The sequence below is a fragment of the Pleurodeles waltl genome, chromosome 1_2 (genome assembly GCF_031143425.1).
Source record: "Pleurodeles waltl isolate 20211129_DDA chromosome 1_2, aPleWal1.hap1.20221129, whole genome shotgun sequence".
NCBI lineage: Eukaryota > Metazoa > Chordata > Amphibia > Caudata > Salamandridae > Pleurodeles > Pleurodeles waltl.
The window spans coordinates 379,560,074-379,583,475 of record NC_090437.1 but is presented as its reverse complement, the minus strand read 5'-3'; positions in this window follow the sequence as shown (position 1 = coordinate 379,583,475).

Here is a 23,402-nt window from a genome sequence, read left to right as displayed (position 1 = left end):
GCCTCCCCCTTCAGGAAACACCACCATAGCACCCACCCAGCGAGCCCATCCCTCTCTCCCCAGGACACGTCAATCAGCAGTGTGTCCACCACTACAGGGACCCCAGGAAACCCCACAAACCCAAGACAATCAGGGACCTAGGGTCAGTGGCAGTGGGCACATGGTTCAGGGGACAGAGGCACATGACGACAGGGAAGCTAGGAGAACTGCTGTGCGACAGGGGGAGGACAAGCCCAGGGAACCCACTCTCCACGAGGCACTTGCAGGGATCCTGGGAGCATATCACCATTCCCAGGAGATCTTGAGAGATACTGGCCAAGTTGCAGGAGACCCAGCGGCTGCAGGAGGGACAGTACCTGGGGATCAGTGAGGACTTGAAACATATCCACACATCCTGGTCACCATTGCAGGGGTGCTGGATGACATGGCCAACACCATGAGGGAGGCAGTGGCACACCAACGGGCCCCTGACACTAGCCACACCGAAGAACAGCCCTCCAGCTCCGCCGGCGCTAGTGGACAGGAGGCCCCGCCACAGGACCAACAGGCCATCACACCATTACCCCTGCAGAAGGAGAACCACCCTGCAAACGGTCCCTGCAATCCAGGCATAAGCCAGAGAACATTTCCAAGACCCCCGGCAGGAAATAAGACTCTCCTGATTGTCACCCTTCTGTTCCACTCTGTCACCCTGTCCACCTTGAAATGCCATTGCTCCTCTTCCTATACCCCCTTGGACAATGCACCTGTGATACAAAGAGACTGGACTCTATCTGGACATTCCTTCACCATCACCACAGCCCACTGCACATCCCCCTCCACCTCTTAGCACTTAAATAAACACCCTTGGAACAAATACAACTATGGAGTCTATCAATTGATTGAAATATGTATTAGTTCAACAGGCTGTAAACATTTCAAATCATATGTACAGTTATATATACATTGGTATAAACTGTAGTGGGCAGCATTAAACACACCAGGAGCCAGAGTGGACAACAGAGATCTGAAAATAGAGATGCCAATGGGTACAGTAAGTGGCCATAGACATAGGGAAATCAGGCTGCCATGTTCAATGTCTAACACAAAACTGCAATGGAAAGTGAAGTTACAGTGTCTTACCTGTGTGTCACTGGAAGTACTGCTGTATGAGTGAGCTTCTGTTGTCCACATCTTCCTCTGCCTCTTCTTCCTCACTGTCCACAGGCTCCATCGCTGCCACAAGACCATCTCCAGCCTCCTCCTCCTGCAGAAACGGCACATGGCATCTCAAGGCAAGGTTATGCAACATGCAGCATGCCACGATTATCTGGCAGACCTTCTTGGGTGAGTGGCACAGGGATCCACCTGTTAGATGGAGGCACCGGAACCTGGCCTTCAGGAAGCCAAAGGCAGGTTCAATGATCTTTCTTGTTTGCCCATGTGCCTCATTGTAACGTTCCGCATCCCTTGTCCTTGGATTCCTCACAGGAGTCAGTTACCATGATAGGTTGGGGTAATCAGAGTCACATGCAAATATGGAGGGACAACATTTAACCACACACTATCCCTTATGGCCCACACCATACCCATATACCAATATCCACTGGGTGGGATCCAGGGCTCACCTATTAGCCACACCCTGTGCCTCTGGAGTTGGGACATCACATTTGGGATGCTGCTATTCCTCAGGATAAAGGTATCATGCACAGACCCAAGATACTAAGCATTGACGTGGGAGATGTACTGGTCCACCAGGCACACCATCTGGACATTCATTGAGTTTAAACTTTTTCAATTTCTGAAGACCTGTTCATTTTGCCGGGGGGATGACAAATGCAATATGTGTTTCATCAATCGCCCCAATGATGCTGGGGATATGTCCCATTGCATAGAAGTCAGCCTTCACTGTGGCCAAATCCTTCACCTGGGGGAAAACAAAATAGCTGCACATGTGTTTAATCAGGGCAGCCAACACTCTGGTCAACACTATTGTGAACATTCCCTGTGACATTCCTGCTGCCAAGCCCACTGTCACTAGGAAAGAACCAGTTGCCAAGAAATGGAGCATAGATAGCACTTGCACAAGAGGGGGGATCCCATTGTGGTGACGGATAGCAGATCTCAGGTCAGGCTCCAGTTGGGCACACAGCTCTGTGATTGTGGCCCTGTCAAGTCTGTAGGTGAGGATAATGTGCCTGTCCTCCATTGTTGCCAAGTCTACCAGGGGTCTGTGCACGGGGTTATGTCTCCATCTCCTATTCATCTGCAGCAGTTGCAATCTATGGGGCAAAAGAGTGAGGAGACGGTCATAAACTGTACATTGTAGTCACAACAGTACAATGCATGATGTTAATTTGAAATGTATAAGTGCAATTTGTCCTGTATGTACAATTATGATCTGTGACGCAGTTATAATCCATGGCCTACCTCCCTCCCCCGAAAGGGAGTCCACCTGTCCTGAGTGATGGGACAGGTGGAAGTGAGGTAATTCCGCTGACATAGTGGAGGAGGCGATCAGGAACCGCCATGCAACACCTCATTGGATGATATTGGGCCCTATGGGGTACAGTGGCCAAAGGTGATGTACGCCGGCGGTGGCTGTATGCACCGCCGCGGGCGTCACCTCCATTATCTATCTGTTCACTCACTTGCTACCTGGCCTTCAACAGGAGAGGACCTACACTGCATGTGCTGCTGTGACCTGTGTCTGGAACCTACTGTGGCCCATGTGACTGGGGAAAGGGCCCCGGCCTTCACCTCAGCGGAGTTGGAGCGACTAGTGGATGGGGTCCTACCCCAGTACGGACTGCTGTATGGGCCTCCAGACCAACAGGTGAGTACACAGTGAGCATGATGCATGGGGCATGAATACATGGAGTGGTTTGTGTGAAGGCCTCGTGTGGGGGGGTGGTGGATGTCCCCTGGGCAGAGTGCAGCTTGTGTGCTGAGCCATGTCTGTGCACATGGGGATGGGAAGGGGTATGGTGGGCCATGAGTGTTACTGGCAGGACGGTTTGAATAATACCTTTCCCTGTGTTTATTATCTCTGCAGGTCAGTGGCCATCAAAAGAAGGGTATATGGCGTGCCATCACCAAGGACATGCGGGCCCTGGGGGTCTGTCCGAAATGGCGGGAGGACCTGAGACGCTGGGCACGGAAGACCATGGAGGCCCAGCTGGGGATGGCCTCCCAACGAGGAAGGGGTACCTGTCGAACCCTGACTCCCTGATGGCCTATCCAGAGCAGGATGGGTGCTTGAGGGCATCACAGCAGCCCAAAGGGGGTGAGTACAGTGCCCATCATTACTACTTACACCTGGTGGGGTGGTATCCGGGTGAGAGATGTGTGTCTGTGGGTGCCCCTAGGCCAGGCCTGACATTGCATAGTAGGTCCCATGTTGGGCAGGGTTCTGATGTGATATTCCTCATACCTAGCTAGTAGGTATCCACTACTGGGCAGGGCTGTGTGGGTCCCAGGTATGCTGCAGTTGGCGGTATGTGTCCCTCCCCATGCCCTGGTGACTAGCATTGTTACTGGTAGTGCATTGCATAGTGTGTAGGGCTGTTCTGTGTGTGTGAGGGTGCTGTGTACGCCAATGGTGGTGTTGGTGCAGCCATTGAGTCAGTGTATCCTTTGTCTCTCCCCCTCCATTTTTGCTTTGTCATCCTGTCCTTATGTGCATTAGCATCATCAGGCGGAGGAGAAGAGGCATCGGCGACGGAGGTAGCTGCATTCCACAGGACCCAGGAGGCAGAGTCCACTGAAGGTGAGGGCACCAGTGGGACGGAGAGAGAGGGGATCACCACAGCGGAGATTGGTAGGGACAGTTCAGTCACAGATACCTCCTCAGATGGAAGATCCCTGGTGGTGGCGGACACCTCTGTGCCCACCCCAGCTACAGGTACAGCCGCCATCCCCCGTACCAGTACCGCCCTTCCAGCAGCCGCTCAATGAGTTGCCTGTGCCCGCTCACCCAGGAGGGTGGGCATCTCCACCCCAAGCACCTCAGGCCCTGCCTCTGTTAGCCCTGCTGCCCTGAGCGAGGAGGCTATTGACCTCCTGAGATCCATCTCTGTTGGGCAGTTAACCATTGTGAATGCCATCCAGGGACTGGCAGCCCAAATGCAACAAACCAATGTCTTTCTGGAGGGCATTCACAGTGGCTTGGCGGCCCAACAGAGATCAGTCCAGGCTCTGGCCTCTTCTCTGATGGCAGCCATTGTACCAGTTTCCACCCTCCAACTTCCTCTACCCAATCCCATTCCCTTGAACCCCAACCTATCCCAAACGCACAGGCAGACGACACAACACACAAGAGTGGCACAGGTAAACACAAGCACCACACTTCAGCCCACAGGTACTCACACCAACACCATCCAGATGCAGACATACCAACATCCACTGCCTCTACTGTGTCCCCCTCCTCCTCCACCTCCCTCCCAGTTGCATCTACACTCACATGCATTAAATCCTCATCCACTACCGCCATCACCAGCACACCTATCAAAACACACACCTCACTGGCAGGCACCACCCCAACAGCCATGTACACGTCCTCTGTGTCCTCTTCCACTGCGTCTCAGCACTCAGACACCCAACAGCCATCCACCTCAAAATGCACCATGTACCTTCACCCAAACACAGCAGACACCTCCTACAACCACTCCCTCTTCCTCCACTCCCAAACCTTCTCCCACTTCCCGCCTCAATGTTCCTTAGAAGTTTTTCCTCTCCACCTCTTCCCTCCCCCAAGTCCTTCACGTCTGGTTAGGGTGGGTAAAATCCAGGCAAGCACCTCAGCCACCCAGTCCACAGGCCCAGTAGTGTCCACAGCAACTCTTGGTGGTCAAGGATCCAGGGCACCAGGCAGCCTCACGGAAAGGGTGCCTGCCCCAAGTGCCAGCCAGAAGGGCAAGGAGCCAGCCCCAGCTGCTGCCAGGAAGAGCAAGAAGCCATCCCCAGCTGCTGCCCGGAAGGGCAAGAAGCCATCCCCAGCTGCTGCCAGGAAGGGCAAGGGGCCTGCACCAGCTGCTTCCCTGAAGAACAAGGAGCCATCCCCAGCTGCAGCCAGAAAAGGCAATGGGCCTGCACCAGCAGGCAGGAAGGACAAGGTGCGTGGAGCAGGGACTCAGTCGGAGCCTCCATCACCAACCATGGTGGTGCAGCCGTCCGAGGCAGCAGGGGATAGACTGGAACCTACCCCCACCACTACCAGCAGCACCACCATCACCAGCAGTGGGCAGCCATCCAAGAGTGTAGGTGATGGGCAGGAGCTTCCGCCCACCACCAGCAGCGGCAGCACCAGTGGGCAGCCGTCCAAGGCTGCAGAGGATGGCCTGGAGCTCCCCCCCCACCAGCAGCAGCACCACCACCACTACCACCAGTGGGCAGCCGTCCGAGGCTGCAGGGGATGGGCAGGAGCTTTCCCCCACCACCAGCAGCAGCAGCACCAGTGGCCAGCCATCCAAGGCTGCAGGGGATGGGCTGGAGCTTCCTCCCCACCACCAGCATCAGCAGCACCACCACTGAGCAGCCGTCACCGCCGGCGGACAGTCTGTAGTCCTGTGTCCATGGGCGGTTGTACGGCATGCCCCCTGCAAATCCTGTGGGTATGACACCCACCTGAGAGACTGTGACCTTGTACTCTCCAATGTCTATATCACGGGGCTCAATGCTCCCTCCAGAACCAGTGGGTATGGCACCCACTCACCCCATCCTCCCCAGGGTGAAGATCACAGGCCACGATGCCTACTCCAGAACCAGTGGGGAACACACTTACTCATCCCATCCTCCCCAGGATGAAGATCACAGGGCACAATGCCCCCCCCAGAACCAGTGGGGAAAACACCCACTCACCCCATCCTCCCCAGGATGAAGATCACAGGGCACAATGCCCCCTCCAGAACCTGTGAGTATGGCACCCACTCACCCCTTCCTCCCCAGGATGAAGATCACAGGGCACGATGATCCATCTAGAACCAGTGGGGAAAACACCCACTCACCCCATCCTCCCCAGGATGAAGATCACAGGGCATGATGCCTCCTTCAGAACCAGTCCGGAACACACCCACTCACCCCACCCTCCCTAGGATGAAGATCATAGGGCACAATGCCCCCTCCAGAACCAGTGGGTATGGCACCCACTCACCCCCATCCTCTCCAGGATGAAGATCATTAGGCACTTTGCCCCCTCCAGAACAAGTGGGTATGGCACCCACCCGAGAGACTGTGGCCTTGCACTCCCCAGGACCAATCAGTGGGCAAATCACCCACTTGAGAGACTGTGGCCTTGCACTCCCCAGGACCAAGCAGTGGGCAAATCACCCACTTGAGAGGCTGTGGCCTTGCACTCCCCAGGGCCAAGCAGTGGGCAAATCACCCACTTGAGAGACTGTGGCCTTGCACTCCTCAGGACCAAGCACAGGACATGTTGCCCCCACCAGAGCATGTTGGCAAGCCACCCACTTGGGAGACTGTGGCCTTGCACTCCACTGGACCAAGCACAGGGCATGTTGCCCCCTCCAGGACATGTGGGCAAGTCACCCACTTGAGAGACTGTGGCCTTGCACTCCCCAGGAACAAGCACAGGGCATGTTGCCCCCTCCAGAGCATGTGGGCAAGTCACCCACTTGAGAGACTGTGGCCTTGCACTCCCAGGACCAAGCACAGGGTATGTTGCCCCCTCCAGGACCAGTGGTGTTGTTCCATCTGCCGGCTGAGGTGCCCCCCCGTTCCCAGTCCCCCTGAGATGCATCCCTATTTTCCAACTGATGCCCCTGCAGTGTTCTCTCCGTGTTGATGCAGGTGACAAGTGGGCCTTGGACTTGGGTCTGTGGCCCTGTGGCCCACGCACACTGAGGACTGGGCAGGGTCCCTTGAACTGTACATTTGTATATACCAGTTAGATTGCATATTTCTTATTTATACTGTGTTGATCTTATTACACTCACTTTAGTAAATTCCTGTTGTCCTTGCATTATTCATCAAAGGTACGAGGTCTATATGTTTTATTACTGCAGCTGATTGTGTGTATGGTGTTGGGGGTGGGGGTGGGAGTGTTACGTGTGTGTGTCACTCTCTTTTTCCTCCCCCCACCCCTGTGTGCTAGGCAGCTGTACTTACCGTGGTCGTCTTCGCCATTGTTGGTGTTTGAGTTGGAGCAGGACATAGAAAATCATTGGAAAAATCTGCAATGCGGGCTCCATGGCAGCGTGGTTCTTCCCTCTGTCTCCAAAGGTGAGTCGTTTCCCTTCTGTGCAGTGTTTCCGCCAGGCTTTATATGTCATTGGTACCGCCCCGGAAAAGGTGGCAGATTGGATGGTCATTATACGGTGGGCGGAACATTGACTTCCGCCTGGCTGTAGGCAGCTACCGCCGTTGTGGCTGTTGTTTCCGCCCGGGCGGTCAATGTGGTAATGTGACTGTCTATCTGATCTCTTTCCGCCATGGTCATTATTTGGCCGTATTTACTGCCAGCCTGTTGGCGGTATTACCACCACTTTATCACCAACCATCAGGGTTGTAATGAGGGCAATAATGCTACAAATAAGACACCATATTGGCTTTACTTTACAAAGGCATAGATTCATTTACAAGATGAGATTTGTATATTGTGAATAACAATATTGAATTTACACCTCTTCATTCTGGTATTTGGCATTCTCTTGTGCCTCATCTTGGGAAAACAAACAGAGGCTTTGATGCACAGTCATTACAATGGAAGACATCATGAGGTAAAACTTCTATTGTAGCACTTTTCTCATTATGCTCAAGATAACATTTGGAGCAAAATACGGAACAACACTGAGGAAGATGTTATAAAGTAGACCCATGATGCACCACCACTAGACCAGTTGCCATTACATTGCCTTATCACTACATAAAAAAAAACTGTAAATCAGCAAACACATTAGATCTACATGGCCTTGCTTGACATAGCTGTTGTGTCTACTGAGGTAGGATTAGAGTAGAATGGTAAATGTACCAGATCCAGGTGATTGTAGTTGAGGGCATTGTTATAGTAATTTAATGCCAGATGATAGAGTAAAATTCAACTAGTTTCTTGCATTTGCAAGCCAGGAATATGCAAAGAATACTGGAGATGTGGTCTTCTCACGTTACTGCAACTCCCAGATTGCAAACGAAGAGAGTGAGCAACAGTGGATTTGTCACACAGAAAAGTCCCCATGTAAACGGAGCCATTTAAGCTTACTCTTTTACTACAAATAAAGTAAACTAATGCAAATTTAGGCCAATATGCATGATTAACCATCAAACTGGTTAACTGATAGAACAGCTGCCTGATTAAAAACGCCATACAGCATCCTTCTGTGGTCTGATAGCATTGCTGGGCAGAGACATAGATTATGCCTTAAGGTTTCTTTTTCCACAGCACAAAGTCTGCAGTTTGTCTTTGTTGGTTTTAGCAGTGGGGCAGTTGATCCAAAGTTGCCTGGAAACATGGGCGAAGGTGTATACATTGAAGTTTAAGGTGGTGAGAAAGTCCCTGGTTGAAATATGCTTCTGGCTTCCTTTGTTTCCTTTTTTTTGTTTTGCAGTCCATCAATTAACTATTTTCTGCACATGGATGGACTAACAGTTACTCATATGTTGAGGACCTGTCCATCCCACAATACTAATAGAACCATTTCATCATCCTGCAACATTTTAAAAGACCCAAAGACGGTTTCAAAATCAACAATATTGCAATGGTGAAGATGCGTGCTGAGCTTGATACTGTAAATTTGATCTCCATTGAACTGGTTTCATATGTACATTTACATTCATTTGTGACTTTTAAACTAGATAGTATGCTTTCTTATAATTGACTATGAGTCACAGTGGAATTGATTTATCTATTTCTTTTGCTTTTCCTTTATCAAAAGGTTGAGATGTAAGAAACACAGCATATGCTATCTCCCTTAATACATGGTGACAATACCCAAATGGCTTATTTAATTTACGTATAAGTCCCTAGTAAAGTTCACTATATGGGCCTGGGGCCAGTAGATTAAATGCTACTAGTGGGCCTGCAGCACTGATTGTGCCACCCACTTAAGTAGCCCCTTAACCTTGTCTCAGGTCTGACATTGCAAGGCCTGGGTGTGCAGTTTCACTGCCAATTCGACTTGGCATTTAAAAATACTTGCCAAGCCTAAAACTTCCCTTTTTCTACATAGAAGTCACCCCTACGGTAGCCCCTAGGTAACCCATAGGGCAGGGTGCTGTGTAGACAAAAGGCAGGACATGTATCTATGTAGTTTACATGTCCTGGTATTGTACAACTCCTAAATTCATCTTACACTACTGTGACGCCAGCTTTTTTCATGGGCTAACATTAGGGCTACCCTCATATACTGTTTGAGTGGTAACTTCTGATCTGAAAGGAGTAACAAGGTCATATTTAGTATGGCCAGAATGGTAATACAAAATCCTGCTCACTGGTGAATTTGGATTTAATATTACTATTTTAGAAATGCCACTTTTAGCAAGAGAGCATTTCTCTGCACTTAAATCCTTCTGTGCCTTACAATCTAGGTCTGTCTAGGTTCAGTTGACAGCTTCCTCATGCATTCACTCAGACAACCCCAAACACAGGATGCTCAGCCACACTTGCATATATCTGCATATTGAATGGGTCTTCCTGGGCTGAGAGGGTGGAGGGCCTGCCACATGTCAAAGGACAGTAGCCTGCCCTCACACAAAGGAAAGCCACTCCCCCTACTGGGACCATGGCAAACAGGATTTAACTGAAAGGGGACCTTGTGCACTTCTAAGCCACTCTTTAAAGTCTCCCCACTTCAAAGGCGCATTTGGGTATTTAAGCAGGGTCTCTGACCCTACCAACTCAGACACTTCCTGGAGAAGAAAACCTGAACCAGAACCTGCAACCTGCCAAGAAGAACTGCCTGGCTGCCCAAAGGACTCACCTGGACTGCTTTTCTGAGAAGGACTGCTGCTTTGCTGTTGCCCTGCTGCCTTGCTGCTCTCTGGCTGTGCTGAGAAGTGCTCTCCAAGGGCTTGGAAAGAGCTTGCCTCCTGTTCCCTGACGTCTCAGGACCAAAAAGAGTTCATTCCTGCAAAAGAACTCCTTGTGTGGCAAAAATCGACACACAGCCTGCAAGGAATGATGCACATCCTGCATCGCGGTGAGAAATTCACTGCATGGCGAACCAAAGCGACGCAGCCCGACTTCGCAAGGAGAAGATCGATGCAGCACCAGCATTGTGACTGGAAATTCGATGCACGGCCCACTGGATCGATGCAAAGCTGAGCCGGAATGACGCAGCCCGACTTCCTGAGAGGAATCGACGCAGCACCTGCATATGGTAGAAGTTTCCACGCATCGCCCACCGGATCCATGCAGCCCCTGTGACTTCATCCCGCAAGTGCCGGATTTTAACGCATCGTCCCTGGGGTGCCCGAAAACCCCACAACCCGAAGAGGATCCCAGTCTACGTGCCGGAAATCGACGCAAAGCCTGCCCTGCGTGAAAACTCAACGACGCATCGTCTGTGTGCGCTGGAAAAATCGGCGCAACCTCCCCATTTTCTACTCATCTCTTCCTCTGCGGTCCCTTGCGGAGAACTGGAACACAAACCAGGTACTTTGTGCTTGTAAGAGTCACTTGTTGCTTTTTGAGAGACTAAAGGCACTTTATATAATTTTTCTGTGATATCTCAATGCATAATTATTGAATCTTCATCGTTTTGACCTGCATGTTGCCAGTGTAAATATTATATATTTTTCTAAACACTGTGTAGTGTATGTTTGTGGTGTTCTATTGTGTTATAGCTCAATTTATTGCACATACTTTACACATTGGCTTCTAAGTTAAGCCTCACTGCCCAGTGCCAAGCTCCTAGAGGGTGGGCACAGGATCATTTGGATTGTGTGTGACTTGCCCTGACTAGAGGGAGGGTCCTTGCTTGGACAAGGGGTAACCTGACTGCCAATGAAGGACCACATTTCTAACTCAGTCCATTAATTAACTATCTTCTACACATGGATGGACTAACAGTTACTCACATGTTGAGGGCCTGTGCACCCAGCGATGTTAATAGAACCATTTCATCAAACTCCAACATCTTACGAGACCCAAAGACAGTTTCCAAATCAACAATATTGAGATCGTGAAGAAGTGTGCTGAGCTTCATCCTATAAATTTAATCTCCATTGAACTTGTTTCATATGTACATTTATGTTCATTTGTGACTTTTAAACTAGATGGAATTTTTATTGTAATTGACTATGAGTCATAGTGGAATTGATTTAGGTATTTTTGTATTGGGCGCTGCTCCAATGTTTTTTGCTTTTTCTTTATGAAAAGGTTGAGGTGCAAGAAACACAAAGTGATAGGGCATATTCCAGACTGATCTGTCACCTGAAGCAAAAGTAGATATTTTAACTCCTAATCTATCATTCTTAAATAATTTCCTGATGGTACATCTTGACAGCTGTTTGTGGTAACATAAACTGATTTTTCACAAATTGCCACTGTAAAACTCATGATAAAAGGTATTTGTTTTCAATGCTGTGATAGAATGAGCTCAAGCTGATAGGAAAGTTACAGGTGGGGGTGGAGAAAACAGATAGTAATCCTTCCTGGTTGGCACAGAGAATGGACATGATGGCCACTAATGTGTCATTTCTTTTTTGACTGTTGACTTTCAAGCACAAATTGGCTACTCTCTACAGCATACGGAACATAATACAACTAAATGACATAGACGAAACTGTCATCATTGAAATGGTTCTTTGTCACCATAGAACCATTGCTGAATAATATTGTAATTGTCTTTTGACAAACATGGTTGCGATAATATTGATCCTTATGCATGTGTTTTATGTTATATCATGACCCATTGCCGAGTGCATACTGCCCACAACTCCTCTAATGTAGTGTCATAGTTCCTTGAGCCCCAACCGGTACCTTGCTAAATTAAGAGATTAGAAACAAATTTAGTTCTCTTGTTCTGTTTCTTTGATTTATTGATGTGTCACAATGTCCCTCAACCTTAACTTGCGAATGCTCAAAAACATCTGTAATGCTTTAAGCTAAATTCAGTTGTTATAGTATTACACAGTGTGCACAACTTTTCAGCCAGCACATTTTTTTGTGTTCTAATATTTGGGAGGACTGCACTGGCCTTAAGGATCTGGTCTTAAAATTGTTCATCTGTTTGGCACATTGGATTCAGGATATTGTATCATCAAGGCTGACAAGGCTTCTAATGGAGCCATCTATACCCCTTGAGGAAATTACTTCTGCTTTCAAACTCTTCGCCAGACTCTCTTTGTCTTCTTGCATAGAAATACATCTGGCTGATCTGTTAAGTGTCCCTTATTAAATCAGTGTGCACTCTAAAATTCAAATGTCTATCAACCTCTACACATTCTGAGGTCCTTTTTCACAATTTGAACTGTAAATTGGCATGGACAGTATTAATAATTTCATGAGGGGGACAAGTGTAATGCAAGGAATGGGACACATAAAATTATTTAAATATGTTGAAATTAATTCCTTGTCTATCCCCGTTGTACAACGCCCTTTGTTTTCTTTTTTTTTGTTTTCCAATCCATCAATTAACTACCTTCTTCACATGGATGGACTAGCAGTTACTCACATGTTGAGGGCCTGTGCATCCAGCGATGGTAATAGAACCATTTCATCATCCTGCAACATCTTAAAGGACGGTTTCCAAATCAACAATATTGCAATGGTGAAGAGGTGTGCTGAACTCCATATAGTAAATTTGATCTCCATTGAAGTGGTTTCATATGTACATTTAAGTCATTTGTGACTTTTAAACTAGATAGTATTTTTTACTATAATTGACTATGAGTCACAGTGGAATTGATTTATGTATTTCTTATGCTTTTTCTTTATGAAAAGGTCAAGGTGTAGGAAACACAAAGTGATAGGGCATATTCCAGTATGATCTGTCTCCTGAAGCGAAAGTAGATATTTTAACTCCCAATCTATCAATCTGAAATCATTTCCTGATGGTCCATCTTGACAGCTGTTTGTGGTAAAATAAACTGATTTTTTCAAATTGCCACAGTAACACTCATGATGAAAGGTAGCTCTTTTCAGTGCTGCCATAAAATGAGCTCAAGAAGATAAGAAAGTTAGAGATGGGGGTGGAGAAAACAGATAGCAAGCCTTCTTGGTTGGCACAGATAATGGACTAGATGGCCACTAATGTGTCATTTCTTTTTTTAGTTGACTTTGAAGCATAAATGGGCAACCCTCTACATCATATGTAACATAATACAACAAAATGACATTGAAGAAACTGTCATCATACTTGTCTTTGTCACCATAGAACCACTGATGAAAATTATGGTAAGTGCCTTTTGACAAACAGAGTTGTGATATTATTGATCCTTATGCATATGCTTTATGTTATATTATGTTATGAAGTGCATTATACCAGCCAACTTACCTCTTCATCACCCTTTAATGAGGCCAGACTTTTCACAACACCTCTAATATAGGGTCATAGTTCCCTGAGCCCAAGCTGGTGCCTTGCTAAATTAAGAGATTGGAAACCAATTTAGTTTCCTTGTTCTGTTTCTTTGATTTATTGATATGTCACAATGTCCCTCAACCTTAACTTGCTAATGCTCAAAAATGTCAGTCATGCTTTAAGCAAAATTCAGTTGTTCTAGTACTACACCATGTGCACAACTTTCCAGCCAGCGCATTTTTTGTATTCTATTATTCGGGAGGAATGCACTGGCCTTAAGAAGCTGGTCTTAAAATTGTTCATCTCTGTGGCACTCTGAATTCCGGGTGTTGTATCATCAAGGCTGACAAGGCTTCTAGTGAAGCCATCTATACCCCTTGAGGAAATCACCTCCGTCTTCAAACTCCTCAAGTTTTAGCACGGTTAGTCATGTAGTGTATGAATAATCGTATAAATAGAAGTTGGATGGCTATTTAACTCCATATCATCCTTACTACTTCTTCTCCAGTATTGGATCTTTCATAGATTCACATGCTTGAATCATTCCCATTGTCGAGGTGGGAGCCTCACGGTAACCTGAAATACATAAAGCAGTACATTTTACACACTAGGCCTCAAGGGCCTCCTTAGGTTCTTTTATAGTCTATCCATGTCGTTTTGCAAAAAAGACCCAAAGTTGAAATTCAGCCAATCAGGCGTCGACACCCTCTGGAACACTCCCAACAGAGGCTCTTTTCCTCAGATTTTCTACCGCACGTCGCATGAAGGGAGTCTCCCTGAGCTCTGCTCAGTATACGTTTCTGACAGGAATTTTTCTCTCAGAAAATTTCACTTTTGCAATTCTAGCATGTCTCAGCAGGCTAAGAAGGGTCTGTTTAGAGATTGTGGCAGTTGTGGGAAGAAGAGACTTCACGTTGATGACCCCCACAAAAAGTGTATCTACTGCCTCCATCATGACCACAAGGTGAGAGACTGTAAAATCTGTCGCACCTTTAGTCAGAAAACCCTCAAGCACCATGAGGGTAGGCTTCTGTTGTGGCTCCAGAAGCAGAAAGCTATGGAAAACCCATCCTCAGATGAAAGTGAGGCATCATCTCGCTCCCTCAAGCGTTATGGAGGAAAAGAAGAACTGTCTGAGGAACCAACAAGGAAGATGATAAAAAAGACGAAGCATAAGTCTATAGAAAAACAGGGGCACCAGGAGCCTACCCCTGCCAGCTCAGAACACAAGGCGAAATTCTTGAAAAAGGTTCGTTCAGAGCCTACAACACCTGTGGCAAAAAAGGCACCCGCAAAAAGTGTCTCTCTGTCACTGTCGCCGACAAGTGATCCGGTAAGGCCTACCCCTGATATCACCAAAAAGCGCCCGTCTACGACGGCTCCGTCGACGACAGCGTTGACGGTCACAGTGACGACGATGACATCCACATTTACGACGGCAGCATCGTCAATGATTATAACATCGTCACCACTGTCGTCGACGACGATCATAACTGCCAAGATATTCAAAAAGGCATCGTTGACGAAGACATCATCGACGGCGTGAGCAGAAGTAGCTTATCCGTCAACTACAGCATTACCGTCGACGAAGCATCTGTTGTCAAGAAAGACAAAAACAACGTCAACGAGCACACCTGCGCCGTCGACGAGACAACCGTCGACGAGGGACCCGTCGACGACACCACCATTGTCGACGACAGATCCGTTGATGGCGCAACCGTCGACGATAGTCCTGTCGGCAGTAAAAAAAACGTCGATGAGGGAACCGTCGACGAGGGGACTGTCAACGACGGATACTGAAATGTCATCAGCAGGGATGGAGGTTCTGTCCACTCAACCGCTGTCTATCATGCTCTCTTCCGGAGACTTGGAAGCAGAGCAGGAGTCCTCAAGATTACTCCCTCTTTCTTTTATCTCCATGGGAGAAAGGACATCTTCAATCCTTCCAAGCCATACATCTCCAAGTAAAGCCCTGCCATATACACTGCAGCATCTATTAGATGACGATGACGACAACTATTCCCAGGATGAAGGACTGTTCGGTGCAGCCAGTAGCCCCTCTCAGCTGCATGTAAAGTGTCAAGACTCGGATGAGGAGTAGGAAGAACAGCAGCAGCTCTACTATTCTTCAACAGTGTATCAAATCAAGAGGGCTCTTCATACCCGACGGGTGAGCCGGAACCGTTGTTTCTCATGCCCAGGTCTATAGTGTAAAATCTGCAGTGTGTGCTTAAAGTCTACTACAGACGATTTCCACCATCAATGCCGGCAACCCCATCTAGACCGTACGGTCCACGGACACCTATACAAGCCCCGTTTACTAGCCTTCCAGGTACACCGCAAAGAAGTGTCCCATTTGTGCCACCGTCACAGGAGGAACACATCTCATCAGATGAAGAAAGAGAGGAAGGAGAAATTTCTGAAGCAGCCCCTAGTGAGTGGGATGGCTACCTCATTCCTACGCTGTCTCCTCCGCCAGCAGCACCAGTTGACTCGCCCCCGGAGGACATTGGAGGTTTCCACAATTTAATGGAGAGCGCGGCCAAGAGGTTTGAATTGCCTATTGTTTCCCAAGAAACAGATTGTTTCTTATACGATTTCAAAGAGCCATCAAGGAAATCTATAGGGGCAATACCAATAGTGGACTTCCTATGGCAAGAGAGATTGAAGGCTATGAAGAACCCAGCCACAGTGCCTTCACAGATGCCAAAGCTGGAGAAGAAATACAAGGCCCGGGATAACACTTCAGCCTGTTTAATATCGCAGCCAAAGCCGGACTCAGTAATATCCCAGGCTGCACATCACAGGTCAAAGAACCCTTCGGCACCTATCGCAGCGCCTCCGGACAAGGATGGAAGGAGGTTGGATAATATTGGGAAAAAGTTCTCCTCGGTGGTGGCGATCACAGTAAAGGCGGGCAACTCCTTAGCCATTCTAGGGAGGTACAGACAGATGTGGGCTGACATGTGAACTTACGTGGATTTATTACCTGGGGATGTCAAGGTGGAAGCAAGAAAAGAACTGCAAGAGGGGAAGCAGATCGCAGCGGAAATCATTGACTGCGCCATTGACATTCCCTGCACAGGATTCCGCCAACTCGCAGGAGCAGCGGTCTTGCGTAGGCAGGGATAGCTCAAGTCTACCTCGTTCCGCCCAGAAGTCCAGAGCCGCATTTTAGATATGCCGTTTGATGGAGAGAGTCTATTTGGGAAGCATGTGGACGACATGCTGCAATCCATAAAGACGGATACTGATACGGCAAGATCGCTTGGTACCTTGAAGTACCGCAGGCAGCCCTTTCGTGGGGCAAGAGGCAGGGGAAATTACTCCTTTCGAGGGGTTTTTCAACAACATAGACGCCAGTATCAGTCCTCTTCATCAGGACCCAGACAGCAATATGGCCAACATCAACAGCATTACCGGTTACCGCCTACCGCAGCATATCAGCACCCGGCGGCGAAAGGAAGATCAGCGCCCAGGGGAAGAGACACCACCAGGAACAAATGACCAGGTAGCCATACCAGCTTCCTACACTACCAGGGGATTCAAGGTCAGGGTCGCATCACTTCTCATTTCCTTTGTTGGAAGGTCGTAACATCAGACAAATGGGTGTTGGACGTAGTAGCCAGAAGACATACTCTGGAGTTCATTCAGAAACCACCGAACGTCCCGCCGTCGGGCCCTCCACCTCCGCGAGTAGCCCAACTCCTCAAGGAACTACAAGTGATGCTACGCACTGGAGCAATAGAACTGGTCCCTGCCCCTCACAGGAACAAGGGTTTCTACTCACGCTTCTTTCTAGTGAACAAGCCCTCCGGAGACTGGCGCTCCATTCTGGACTTAAGGTTGCTAAACAAGTTTCTGAGAAAACAGTCATTCAGGATGGTGACATTTCAGGACATCTTACGCCTCCTGAATACCGGAGATCATATGGCATCCCTAGACCTCCAGGATGCGTATTTTCATGTTCCGATACACCGCAACCACTGGAAATTCCTCAGGTTCAAGGTAGCTGGTATGCACCTACAGTTTCAGGTCCTTCCTTTCGGTTTAAAATCAGCCCCCAGAATTTTTACAAAGGTGCTGGCTCCAGTGGCGGCTCATCTGCGCCAGTCGGGCGTACAGGTGTTTCCCTATCTCGACGACTGGCTGATAAAAGCACCGTCAAAACACCAGGTGCTGTGTCACATATCTCTCTGCCTCCAGTTGATCGACGATCTGGGACTTACCGTCAACTACCAGAAATCGCATCTTCATCCAACGCAGACATTGAGCTTTTTAGGAGCAAGGCTGGGCACTGTCCAAAACAAAGCGGATCCATCGCGGGAAAGGCAATTAAAGCTCAGCAAGTTAGCCCGCAGCCTCTCGGCAAAAAAATAAGTTTCAGTTCGCACTTACAATTCATTGCTGGGAATGATCTAGTCATGCATTCCACTGGTTCCAGACTGCAGGCTACAAATGCGGCCCCTGCAAGAGCAACTGGATTTGCAATGGCATCAGGTTCAGGGGTCTTTCGAGGACAAGATTCTCATCACATCGGACATGAGAGTAACCATGGATTGGTGGGCAACGCCAACACATTTGTCCAGAGGTCTCACGTTTCTTCATCAGGTGCCTCGCTATGTCGTGACAACGGATGCTTCCCTCAAAGGGTGGGGTGCCCACCTTCAGGATCTTCGCATCAGTGGGTCCTGGACTCCGAAGGACAGACAGCTCCACATCAATCACCTGGAGCTCAAAGCTATAGATTTCACCCTAAAAGCTTTCCTGCCAAGGCTTCAGGGCTCAGATGTTTTGATCAGAACGGACAATACCATGTGCATGTTTTACCTAAACAAACAAGGTGGCATGAAGTCTCTGCAGCTCTCACAACAGGCTCAAAACATATGGAAATGGGCCATAGAGCACAACATTTCTCTGAAAGCAGAACATGTCCCAGGACACAACAACGTACTGGCGGACACCCTGAGCAGGACAATAATTCCCTACCACGAGTGGGAACTGGATCAGGATATTTTGGATCAGTTATCCCAGTAATGGGGCAAACCAAACAATGATCTGTTTGCCACATTCGAGAACAGAAAATGCCCCTACTACGCAAGCTGGCTTCCCCAAAGAGGATCGTGGGGGAATGCGTTTTCGATAAGATGGTCAGGCATTTATGCTTACGCTTTTCCTCCGATCCCACTCATACCGAGGGTCCTCAGCAAGATGAAAGCGGAGGATTGTCGCATCCTATTAATAGCACTGAGATGGCACAGACAGGTGTGGTTCACGGAGCTCCTCATGCTTTCGGAACGACCACATGTGCTACTCAAACGGAAACCAGCCCTATTAAAGATGCACCAGGGCCAAGTCAGACATCCTGATCCGTCATCTCTCCACTTATCGGCCTGGCTCCTGAGTTCCATGAGTACTCCAACATAAACATCTCTTCTGAATGCAGAAAGATTCTAGCCAGGGCTAGAGCAGATACTACCAACAAGACATACAGGCTAAAATGGAAGCGGTTTTGTCTGTGGTGCGCAGCTGAAGGGATGCACCCGATCTCATCGCCTCCAGAACAGGTATTACCGTACTTGTTGCACCTGGCAAAGTCTGGACTCTCATACGTTTCTATCCGCGTGCACGTGGCAGCAATTTCAAGATACCACAGATCTCAGGAGGCGGTTTCATTGTGTTCCACCAGAATTGTGAAACAGTTCCTTAAGGGGCTGTTTCGTACTTTTCCACCAGTGCAGAAACCTCCACCGTTGTGGTCCTTGAACGTGGTCCTGGGGCAGCTCATGAAGCCTCCATTTGAGCCCATTCATAGAGCAGAGTCAAAGTTCATTGCATGGAAGATGGCGCTGTTGCTGGCTCTTACCTCCGCTAAGAGAGTGAGTCACATACAGGCATTCACAATTAAAGAGCCTTTCCTTCAGTTCACCACTACTAGCGTGATTTTAAGAACAAATCCCAAGTACATTCCGAAGGTGCCCTCAACTTTCCATCTAAATGAGCCAGTTGTTTTGAAGACTTTCTTTCCTAATCCGCAGACAGTAGCGGAAAAAGCACTGCATTCCCTGGACGTTAAAAGATGTCTGAAATTTTACCTGCAAAAGACTCAGAGCATACGCAGGTCAGACCAGTTATTCATAGCCTTTGGAAATGCAAGGAAGGGATTTGCAGTATCCAAACAAACTATAGCTAGGTGGATTGGCCTGGCCATACAGTTCTGTCATACCCAAGCTGGTATGCCTCTCCACAGCAAGGTACGAGCCCACACGACTATGGCGGTAGCCGCATCGGCTGCCCTCTTCGCTGGAGTACCCCTACGGCAAATCTGTAGAGCAGCTACATGGTCCAGCCAGCACACCTTCACGAGGCACTACTGTCTTGAAGAAGCGAATACCATGGGCACAGCAGTGGGCCAAGGAGTCTTGAGGCACTTGTTTCGCTAAGGTGAGCCTCTTGGATCATCCCACCTCCACAACCAGGGTAAGGTGAACAACGTTTTTTTCTTATATTAATCAAGATTAGTCTGTTTCATTTCTTATGTTTTTTGATAGAGCTTGATTAGCGTAGCATGATATATATATATATATGTATATATACATATATATATATATATATATATACATATATATATATTTGTTATACAACAGTAATCTGAGCTTATTATGATTGATAGTTACTTGCGGAGTAACAACATTATGCTCCATTGACCACTAACTAGAACTACGGTTGCCTTCTCTCCTATTGATATCCAAATGTTGGTTCGGTTGGTATAAATATGGCTATATATCTGCTTACTCAATCTCACTGCTCGCTACTCTAATTCAAGCATGTGAATCTATGAAAGATCCAATACTGGAGAAGATAATTAGTTACTTACCTGTAACTGTAGTTCTCCAGTATTGGTATCTTTCATAGATTAACATGCGACCCACCCTCCTCCCCGCAGAGGCTCCCCTTATATGTAAACTCTTATCTTCACACTTGTTCTAGAAAAACTGAGGGAAAGAGCCTCTGTTGGGAGTGTTCTCGAGGATGTCGACGCCTGATTGGCTGAATTTCAACTTTGGGCCTTTTTTGCAAAACGACATGGATAGACTATAAAAGAACCTAAGGAGGCCCTTGAGGCCTAGTGTGTAAAATATACTGCTATATGTATTTCAGGTTACCGTGAGGCTCCCACCTCGACGACGGGGATGATTCAAGCATGTGAATCTATAAAAGACACCAATACTGGAGAACCACAGTTACAGGTAAGTAACTAATTTTATTCTTCCTTGTTGTAAGTAGCATTAGGTGTAACACATCTCAACTTTATTCTACTTAATCATATTTCAGCTATTACAGGTTGACATCATAAATCATGAATAAGTGAAATTGCAGCAAACTTGGTTCAAACTATAGACCCACATTCAATTTAAAGTATGTTTGTGTGTTAAAAAAAGACATTGTGTACACTTTGGCCATTTAGATAAATCATCTTATCTAAAAATAACTTTCCAAACAACAACAGCTTTTGTGAGACCCATGGGCAAGACAGTCTTTGGCCATCCATATTGGATTGCAAACTAATACGTTCCTCCGAAAATGTTAAGTTGCTGTGGGGCATAGTGAACTGATCCTCTAAAGTCAAAAGTCGTGACCGTCACTCTCAACCCCTATCCTGCCTCTGTCTCTTTATATTTTGGGTTTGGGCTACTTGTTGATACTGTCTACGTGACCTCTGCTTTCCCCTGTGGCTTTTGTTCATGCTTCGAAGATTTATAAAAACATTACCGCCCTGATGTTAAGCTGTGCATGTTCTTGGTTCAGTGTCGCAAAAATGGCTTGCTTGCATGTTTGAACAGCTGCCTGATTAAAAACACGCTACAGAATCCTTCTGTGTTCTGATAGTATTGCTGGGCAGAGACAGAGAATGTGCATTAGGGTTTCTTTTTCCACACCACAAAGTCTTTGTAGGTTTTAGCTAGTGTGGTAGTTGAGCGAGAGTTGCCTGAATACCTGGGTGAAGATGTACACCTTTAAGTTTAAGATGGTCAGAACATCCCTGATTCCAATATGCTTGGTCCTTGAAATAGTCAAATGAGTCGAAATAGTCGAACAGGCATGAGGCTGTTTGCCAGGCTCTCTTTGTCTTCTTGCTTATAAATACATCTGGCTGATCTGTTAAGTGTCCCTTATTAAATCTGTGTGCAATCTAAAATTCAAACGTCTATCAACCTCTACACATTCTGGGATCATTATTCACAATTTGTACTGTAAATTGGCATGGACGGTATTATTAATATCATTAGGGGGACAAGTGTAATGCAAGGAATGGGACACATAAAATTATTTAAATATGTTCAAATGAATTCCTTGTCTATCCCCGTTTTACAATGCCGTTTTTTTTCTTTTGTTTTTGTTTTCCAATCCATCATTTAACTACCATCTGCACATGGATGGACTAACAGTTAATCACATGTTGAGGGCCTGTGCATCCAGCGATGGTAGTAGAACCATTTCATCACCCTGCAACATCTTAAAAGACGGTTTCCAAATCAACAATATTGCGATGGTGCCGATGCGTGCTGAGCTCCATACTGTAACTTTGATCTCCGTTGAAGTGGTTCCATATGTACATTTAAGTTCATTTGTGACTTTTAAACTAGATAGTATGTTTTATTATAATTGACTATGAGTCACAGTGGAATTGATTTATGTATTTCTTTTGCTTTTTCTTTATGAAAAGGTTGAGGTGTAGGAAACACAAAGTAATAGGGCATATTCAAGTCTGATCTGTCTCCTGAAGCAAAAGTAGATATTTTGACTCCCAATCTATCATTCTTAAATCATTTCCTGATGGTCAATCTTTACAGCTGTTTGTGGTAAAATAAACGGATTTTTCTCAAATTGCCACACTAACACTCATGATAAAAGGTAGCTCTTTTCAGTGCTGCGATAGAATGAGCTCAAGTAGATAGGAAAGTTATAGATGGGTTGGAGAAAATAGATAGTAAACCTTCTTGGTTGGCACAGAGAATGGAAGAGACGGCCACAAATGTGTCATTTCTTTACTTTAGTTTGCTTTGAAGCTAAATTGGCAACCCTCTACATCATATGTAACATAATACAACAAAATGGCATAAAGAAATTGTCATCATACTTGTCTTTGTCACCATAGAACCACTACCGATTAGTATGGTAAGTGCCTTTTGACAAACAGAGCTGTGATATTATTGATCCTTATGCATATGCTTTACGTTATATTTTGTTATGAAGTACATTATACCAGCCAACTTACCACTTCTTGATCTATTATTGAGGCCATACTGCCCACAACCCCTCTAATACAGTGTCACAGTTCCCAGAGCCCAAGTTGGTGCCTTGCTAAATTAAGAAAGTGGAAGCCAATTTAGTTCTCGTGTTCTGTTTCTTTGATTTATTGATGTGTCACAATGTCCCTCAACCTTAAGGTGCTAATGCTAAAAAATGTCTGTCATGCTTGAAGCAAAATTACTCCAGTATTGGAACTTTCATAGATTGGTGCACCTGGCAGCAATAGCATTGTACAAGTGTTCAGACTCTGCACCTTCGTTGTATTCCTCTAGATTAATGAAACGGTTTCTGAAAGGACTTTTCAGAGTTTTCCCTCCATTCAGACCTCATCCTCCCTCATGGAACCTGAATATCTTTCTAGGGCAACTAATGAAGCATCAGTTTGAGCTGATTCATTGAGCTTCTCTGAAATTCCTCTCCTGGAAAGTTGCCTTGCTGGTGGCCCTCACATCAGCCAGACGAGTCAGTGAGATACAGGCTCTTTCCATACAAGAGCCGTTTTACAGATCAAACAGGACAGACTACTCCTACGAACTAACCTACATTTTATTCCGAAGGTCCCTTTGGATTTTCATCTGAACGAGCCCTTAGTTTTCAAAACCTTTTTTCACATCCATCAACTCCTGCGGAGAG